Source organism: Coturnix japonica, chromosome 4 (genome assembly GCF_054131305.1).
Source record: "Coturnix japonica strain WE chromosome 4, WE-NBRP24, whole genome shotgun sequence".
NCBI classification, from domain to species: Eukaryota; Metazoa; Chordata; class Aves; order Galliformes; family Phasianidae; genus Coturnix; species Coturnix japonica.
Genome location: NC_140666.1, coordinates 62,158,427 through 62,167,327, shown reverse-complemented (window position 1 = coordinate 62,167,327; position 8,901 = coordinate 62,158,427). Strand labels below are relative to the sequence as shown.

The window sequence follows — 8,901 nt, the reverse complement described above, 5'->3', positions numbered from 1 at the left end:
TTTTGGAACATCCAGAGGGCTTACCTAAGAGTATATTTTTCCATCCTACTCCTATTTTACACTCTATTCATAATCTGCAGAAGGCAGAGGCGAGAAATTGGATTGTCTCAGTTTAAATTATATTATCTTTGAGGAAACTTGGTGATGATTATTTGCTGTAATGGACAAAAAGTGGGATTTCAATAGACAGCTTAAGTGACTCACCTCTGAGGGTGCTGCAGAATTTACCCACAAGAAATCTCATAATCTAAACATTAAATGAATCTGTAATATGCACCTTAGAACTTGCCATCCATCTCAGCTGGTCAGGAGACATTTGAACACTTGAAAGAGAGAGGAAAATATAAATATAATCTGAACTGTTGAAGGTGTGAGATGATATTTGTTCCTTACATAGGCAAATGCCCTTGAGGCATTCTAGAGTAGATTGGTAGTGTGCCAATTTCTTGTTTATTGGAATCTAGGGCTAAAGATGAAAAGCCCCAGCAGAATACAAATGGACTGCTGTGTAAGAATACTAAAGGAGACTGCTTCACCTGTGTGAATACTGATGCAAGAGTATTGCTTCAGAGAAACTGGTTCTTGGTATTATTTAATACATGGATTGGTAATCTAACTTATAAAATAGTTGGAAATTTAGCTGACAGGAATCCAGCTGATTCCTGGATCATCTAAGGTACTCTTGACTAAATTCTTTATTGCACCTGGGGTTCTGAATAGCAAACATTTAATTACAAACAGTTAAAAATTAGCCATTCTAGCACTTTCCTTAAGCCAACAGAGGAAATTAAAAAAATGAGAATCAGCTAACCACTATTTATTTCGATGGTACGCTCGATGGTTGTTAGCATGCCAGGATGTACTCTATGTGCAGCCTGTAGTCCATTTCTGAGAGCAGCGAAGAAAACATTTGGCTAATCCAGGTATTGAGGGTAGCAATATAGAGATCTAAGGATGTAGCAGAGTTGGCAAAGTTTGGCAATGAACTGCAGCTTGAAACCTTGTCAGGTCTCCCATTATCTCTTACTGCACAACTGAGGTATATGAATAACAGATTTTCCTATTAATCAAACTTTAGCAAGAGCCTAACCTGATTGCAGTGCTGGGTTCCTGCTCTTTGCATACATTTGCACTGCATCTGATGTCTGAAGTCTTTTATACAACATGTAGCCCTGAGGAGCATGCTGCTTTGGCAGATGACAAGAAATTAGCTTGGGCTATTTAGCCAGCTTAAGAGCTCTCACTCCATTGTTACTCAACTGAATACATGCTAACCCAGAAAATCTTTTCCTTCAGAGTTCAGTTTCTGTCTTGGAGCAGGACAAAGACTGCTTTCACTTCTGAGATGTGACCATGATGTTAAATTGTTTGAGAAGATTCTGGAAAGCCCAGATCCATTCTGGTGATTTGGAGAAGGAAGGAGCCATGTGAGGGAGGAAGCTGGAAGTCGCTGTAAGTTTGAGGACTCTTTGATTCTCTCTGTATAAGGTCAAAGCTGAAATGGCCTTTGCACATTCAAAATCATGCAGCAGCTGCAACTGTCTGTGCAAGCTCTGTGTATGACCATTAGCAGAAATATTTTATACAAGCCAAAGGATACATGTCAGGTGGCTGTATGGGAAACTATTAATCACAGCCTGCACCTCTAATTAAACCATTGGTGGCAAGTGTTGGGTCAGCTGTGGGAGCACAGGTGAAGGTAATTCAGCTGTGCTCCTGGAAAGGGGTGGAGCTTGACTCCACCTCTCCTAGATTTCATTTAAGGGCTGACCAGCACTAAGGCAGCATCTCTTTCTGGAGGTTGCTCCTTTGTGGAGTTCTGGTGGTTCTATGCCTCAACATTTTCCATCTTGACTGAAGGCCTCAGAGTTGGTGAGTTTTTCCCATAGATGTTCTCTGTCTACTTATTTACAATTATTTTTGTATTATTCCAACTGTACAGTACTATTCTTGTATTATTCTAACTATACACAGTAGCTTATTAGTTTATAGAGTCTTTGAGAAAGTTCAGATGAATTGGAGCAGTGTGTACTTCAGTGATTTGGGAGCTATAGACTAGAACTGCTAGGCAGAGGAGGAAACTTCAGTATGCAGGAACATACATGAGGAAGCAATAATGGACTTTGTTCAAGATAGTATGTGGGTAGTCATCCTTCCTAAAAGCTAAAGGGAAGAGGCAGTCACATTCCTTTATTAAACAAGTCAGTGTGAAAACTCAGAAGTCTTTGCCCGGGGTCCTGCGTCATGAATGCATGTATGGGAGACAGAGGAACTCAGTTCATCAAGAATTGGATGTAGGGACAGGCTAGTGGCAGACAAGCCTTTATATGGTATGTTAGGCACAGAAGGCAACCAGAAATCAGAAAGCAAACAGGAAGTCATAAACATGAATGTGTATTTGAAAAACATTACTTTCCTTCTTTTTGTTTTTCTCTACATAATGAAGAGAGCTAATTTACATACATTAGTGAAGATGTCTGTAGGATACATACATTTTATAGGAAGATAAGTACATGGAAATGATCCTATAACTGTATGTAGGACTTAAGATTACAATTAAAATAAGAAAAATCCTGAAAAGCTTTTAGATCAGCCAGTCAGCAGAATATATATTTTGTATAAAGCCCCAATAATTAAGAAAATATATGTAAAAGTATGTTTTTGAGTCAGACGTAACATTTATGTAATGCATTTTCCAGGTGTAACAAAAATGTGCAATATTGTTTAGCATTTGGGGAACCATCTCTGTTTCTGGGAAATGCTGATAGGAATAATCTGTCATTCCTCAGAATTTACTTTTTAACTGTTTATGTATCAGTGTTTGAGGAAAAAAGGGAAAACTCCTTTCCCTTCACATCAGTAACCTACACACATATCTTTATCTCTGTTTGTAAAGCGGATATTTTAGCAGCATGTATAGCCTTCAGCTGAAATCAAGGTCTCCTAGTGCTACGTACTGCACAAATGTATCATAATCCATTCCCTGAAGAATTCACAATGTTTCTAAAGATGGACAGAAGGATACAACATACTTAAATAGCTATATGTGTGTATAATTTATTATTTATTTACTTGTTATTATTTGAGTGTGTGTATAACTTGCATTAGAGAAATAGTAAAGCATGATATTTGGCAAGCATTATGTTAGACCCACTGTGTATTACAATTTTATTTCTGTTGAAGTGTGCTTTGGAAGGGAAAGAACTGAGCTATGCTGAAAAACAAAAGTAGGCTTTAAATTTTGTTTTCCAAGGTAGGAAAACAGATGGGAGTAGGCAGGGCAACACTTAGGTGCTCTGAGGAACAATGTATTCTTCATTTTGCCTTTCTACTGGATTAATTGAGTGGTATTTCTGCTTTTCTACTAACTAATAGAGATCATTTTAACTTTAGGTACTGATATGGCTCTGAGTTGGAATATAGTGAAAGATTTTACCATGTCCAGGTTCACAGTGAACAGGCACACTGTTGGCATGCTGGCTTGCCATTTTTTTCCTGTTAATTTTTGCTAAAAAAAAACCCAACAAAACAAAACTATAGAATAGCTTCTTAATATAACTCTTGCCTCTACTCAATTACTAAATGATGTCATACATTCTTAAATGAGAATGCAAAGCTCTGCGTTTGCAAACAAGGTGGGAAGAGGACCTGACTTGCTCACAGCAGAAAGAGCCTCTTAAAGTGCATTTTGCCTTTTTTTTTTTTTTGTATGTTTTCAGAGAATGCCACTCTGGAGCCTATATAGCCTGGTGTTTAAAATGCCTGCATTGCTTGCCTCTGAGCTCACAGTACAGCTGGCATGCTATCAAATATCCTGAAGGATATTAGCAGTGGGATTTTAGTGAAAGCCCCTGTGTTTAATAACAAATGCTGGTTTTAAACAGAAACTTGTTTAGCACAAAGCAGAGGGCAAGAATCTAACAGAAAGCTAATCATTTGAGTCAGTCTTTTCTTATTTCAATATGTACTTGACTTTGTAGAGCAAAGAGCAAATACTACTTTTTTTTGCTAAGGCAAATATTATTCACAGAGAGATAGTTCACATTTCACCTCACTATTGAAATTAATTTTGCAGTTTTGTCTTCTGGGTTTTTGAATTTCTGCCTCCTTTTCCTTGTTTTAATCACTCTATATTTAGCTGCTAGCCCTCTCTTTTTCCTTGACCTCTGAAGTACTTACCTAATCTCTAAGAGCTCTGTAAAATGTATATCCGTGGTGTTTCTCACCTTGACCCTTTGCTGCCAGCTGCTGGCAGTGCAGCCCTATGAGGCTGTCCTTACAGTAACCATAGAAACTATCCACAGGCTGTGGAAAGCCACTGATCAGGCAAAGGAGGGATAAGTTGTTCAGTTCCTAAAATGGAGTAATAGAATAATAAACGCAAGGATGAGAACAGATCTCCCACTAATTGTCTGGGATGTACACCCAGCAAAGTGCAAATGTCAGTGGTACTGTGCATTCAAGTAATACATACCGAAGAAAATGCACACATTGCTCCAGCTCAGCTGTTTTTACACAGTACTATTATGGGACACTGTGCTCCCAGTCTGACCTGTCACTGGACAAGCAGTTAAGGAAGATGACAAATCTCTTGTGCCAGAGAATATTCTAGAGTCAAAACAGTTGAAATAGATGGGTGGTAGGATACTTTCTTCTTACTTGAATAGGAGGAAATCTTGTTCCCCTCTGCATTTTCACAGAATTTTGCAAGAAAACTCTGGCTTGGCAAGCAGGATCAAAATTAACATTCTTCAGCTCTGAGACAAAATCCAGTTGATTGCATAGATGTTAGTTTTCCTGCATCTTTATCCTTTTCACCTTGGCAGTATGCATGTCAAACAACAGTTTTGCTCCGATAGTAATCTATTGGGGGTGGTGTCCACGATAACATAAAGCAAGAGTAGAAAAGAGGTTGACTGAAAGCTGCAGGCTTGTAAACCTGTAGCTGGTGAAAGCTACAAAAGCTCAGTTGACATCCAGGCTCAATCTTAGCAGTTCAGCTTGCTTCTGAATGTGGGTGGGAGTTTGAGTGACACTGAAGCAATACAGCTGCATGCCCAGAACACTGAAGAGTTGGAAGACTTTCCTTGTTTTATATTCCTCTTGCTGTCAGACTTAACTTACTAGGAAAAAGCACATTTTGCTGGATCTAACAATGCCTGAGCTTGATAACTTCAGTATTTAGTTATCTAGGACTGTGATAATGTTTAATTAGCAGTAGGGTTAATAAACATAAGGCTGTATATTTTTCACTGATTTCTTGATGAAAAGTAGTGAAGGGCTTTGAGGGGCAAGACTGGCCCATGCACCAATACAGAAAACAGTCATATTTATTATTATAGTTATGTTTGGGTTACAGGCAGATGTGGATAAGCCCAACCTGCCTTTGAATCCAGCAGAAGTCATGAGTCTGTACCACTACTGCTGCCAGCTGAGGCTAGCATACATACATTTGAAAGAGGTTTTTGAGTTCAGGGTTCCTGTGATACTCTAACTGCAGCTGCATGACTTTGGCCAGTGGAGAAAATGAGTAAAACTGCTGATCTGTGTCACTGTCATTTTGTGATACTGCTTTTTTGCAACCCAGACAGCTGCTTGCTAGCAACTGGGTAAGAACACTGCTTTCTCAGTTCCCATAAGCTGCTGAACAGATGTCAAAGGGTACCCATTCCTACAGGATCCTGGACTGCATCCGAGTCATGAACGACTCTGCATCCTGTTACCAGTCCTTTGTAACTGCTTATGCCAGGTCTTGGCCTCATTCGTAGCAATTAATTTGGAATTACACTTCGATTTCATCATGCTTCTTTTCACCTAATTGTATTATAAATGAGACAAGAGTGATCCTTCTCACCCCTGAAAATATTACTATGTTTGTGTAGCCTTTGTGATATAGTTCAGTGAGCCTTATTTAACCTCCTCGTGCCTAAAGGAACTCAGTAGAAGTTGTGATTGTCAAAATAGTAATTGCAAAAGAAAATAAAACTATATAATAATGATAAAAAAATCCAATATACTATGTGAAGTGGTTTTTTTATTTTTTTGTTTTTTGTTTTTTTTTTTTTTGATAAAGACTTTCAAACTCATTTCATCTGATTTGTAGGACTATGGAATTTAACTTGAAGTTTCTCAGTTTCCAACTGGAAAAAATATCACTGGTTTATTAGAAAGTAGAGTTGTTGTGGATGAGATTACTCTGGTGCCATGTTTGTATGAGTGGTATGTTTTTACTTATCCAGACCCTGTTGAAAACAGCTGATAGAACATACTAAATTCAGCTAGCTACATATGTTATGCTGCTTAGTTTTATTCTGAGCAGCATCTGCTTGCTGGTGTCTTGGATGCAATTAAATATGTACTTTTTTTCTACTAAATATAACTCCAGATATAGTACTTTCCATGGGAGATTCTATGCATTATATGGGAATCTCAGATTGTTATTTTCTAGTGATGATGAGATGAGAGAATAGAAAGAAGCTCTTCAGTCTTTTTTAGTATGTGTGGTTGAACACAGAGGGTATAAATGAAAGCACAAATTATGAAAAACATATCCATGGCCCATAGGGTTCACTGTTGTGCCTTCTACAATAGCTAGTGGAAGTAGCTTCCAAAGAACCAAGGCCATCACAAAATGTACTGTAGCAGGTATAAGTTATTCTTCATTTTAACTGGCTTCTGTCAAGAGACATTTGGAATGATAGAAAATGTGGAGAGTTGAAGGCATTATTCTTGTTAACTGAAAACTCTAAGCAATTGTAAAGAGAACTTTAGAGTTCTAAAGCATTTATCACCCCTTTGGAGAGAAGAATTGTAACACACAATGTGTTTATGTTGCATAGTGTGCAAGTTTGGAACTCCTCTTGAATCACTGATGTCTGTATGATACAATAAGTAGTACTTCTATTTATAAGAACCTCTTTAAAGGGGAGGGGGGAAAAATCACTTCTTTAGCTCTTCTCTCCTGTTTAGAAATCAAACATACTGCACTAAGTGATGCAGCACGTTAACTTTTTTGAGCTGGGAATGTGCTCTGCATGTTGTGCAATTGTTTCTAACATTCTGTGGTAGTGTGAAGTGCAAGTCTGGGAGCAAATTTCCATGCAACTTCTTTTTAACTGGGGGAAAAAAAAAAACACACTAATTTAGGCATTTCCTCTATCTACAGAGGACTTTATATTTGTGTGCACATGCTGTTCTTACTGCACTGAGGATTTAAAATTGGATTTGGATTATTAGATCCTACTGAAATAGATATAAATAGAAATAAGTATGAAATATGCATGAACTATTAAGAGAGTAGTATTGGAGATAGGGAAAACAATTGGAAGAACATCTATGTTGCTTTTTATCAGAAATGTCCTTGGTCAGGACCATTTCTGGTTTTCTCCAAACACTGTGTATGTGTTGCATGCAGTAACTGAAGTGGTAGTGATGATTTCAGTACCTCAACTGCCTGCCTGTGTAGCTCTTTGGAAACAGGAGAAGGAAATAAATCAACAAATTTCTCTGCAGAGTGGAAGATGATGATGTAAGCAGAGGGAGTTTTCAGCTGCAGAAAGAACAATGGTGGAAACTTATGGTAAGATATTTTCACATGACAGGCTTGAAAAATGAAACAGATGCAAAGTTTACAGCAGGATGTAGAAGGAAATGCTATGTAAGGAGAATCATCTCTTGGGAATATTCCCAACAGAAAGACATCTGGCCTAGGATTAGCAATCATGTCTGTTTCATCTGAATAACTTAAAAATATTTGTAATTTATCCTCTTGGCTTCCCAGTTCTTTGTTTCTTTTGTAATGAGTTTATATTCCGTGCCCTTCTCCCATTCCCTGGCTTTTAAAATACAGTCTTTTCACTGCTACGTTGTCTCTAGAAAGCACACAACGTTGCTATATTGTAATTCACTGAGCACACCAAGCCAAAGTGTGCTTCCTATGTGCCAGCAGGCAGAGACAGGAGGACAGTTTTAACAAAGTGCCTTCTTGTGCTGGTTTGGCCACATCCTTTTCTATTAATTACATCTGTTTTGTATTTTGAATATTCAGTTATTTATTTGATAATATCTATTTATATGATTCTTTTGTTCACAGAAATTTAATGAAGCACTCCTGACTAGGAAGCTTATAATCATGTCTAATCTCTATCTCCCTCCTGCATTTTAAACATGAGACTTCTGATGTGAACCACCTGAAAATACATATTTTGTCCTTATTGTAATATATTTGGAGACTTTATCTGTAGATTTCATGTCATATCCATGTTTTTATGGGGATGCTTGAGTGAATCTTCTGAATTTTCTTTGGAGATGTAAAACATTCATTTTTTAAACTTTTCTTCTCCTTACAAGGTTTTGTACTACAGCAGCTCCTTTCCACTATCAGACAGGAATCTATGACCACAGGCAATTCAAACAGGGATACTAACAAAATAGTGAGGAGCAACATTGCACAGGCCTTGTCTTATGGCATCTGCTCCAGAAACGACTGGAGGAGCAGAGATCTGTCTATTGAGTGGACTTATTGCCCCAGCCTTCTGGGACATCTGTCAGAGGCCCCTGTTCAGGTGATTCTTGACATGCAAATTTAAGGCTTTTGCCTTAATAGATCTTGATAGATAGCTCTAGTAATATTCCACAGATCTAACCTGAATTAAGAATGATGAATGCTTTTTCTTGTGCTCTGAAAGAATATCATTTATGTTATAATAGTTTCATTTCTGACTTTTACGTGCAGCAGCTTTTAAATGATTCTTCTTGCATCTAATTGCAGAATGCATGCTGAGAAGCATGACTTTTTCATATAAGCACGTAGTACTGTACAGGTATGTTTAATCTCGGGCCTGAAGATACCATCTGTAAATGCTTTCTCTTTGTGGGAAGGGGAAGCTTTCTGCTGCATCA

At 37.9% G+C, this 8,901-nt stretch overlaps 1 long non-coding RNA gene across 1 annotated transcript; it reads left to right on the top strand.

The window, feature by feature from the left end:
• The first annotated feature begins 1,792 nt into the window (after window positions 1-1,792).
• LOC107313630 (uncharacterized) lies at window positions 1,793-8,558 on the top strand. The gene is made up of 3 exons (XR_001555101.3): window positions 1,793-1,872; window positions 7,513-7,579; window positions 8,350-8,558. It is a non-coding gene; the product is annotated as an uncharacterized LOC107313630 (long non-coding RNA).
• The last annotated feature ends 343 nt before the right edge of the window (window positions 8,559-8,901 follow it).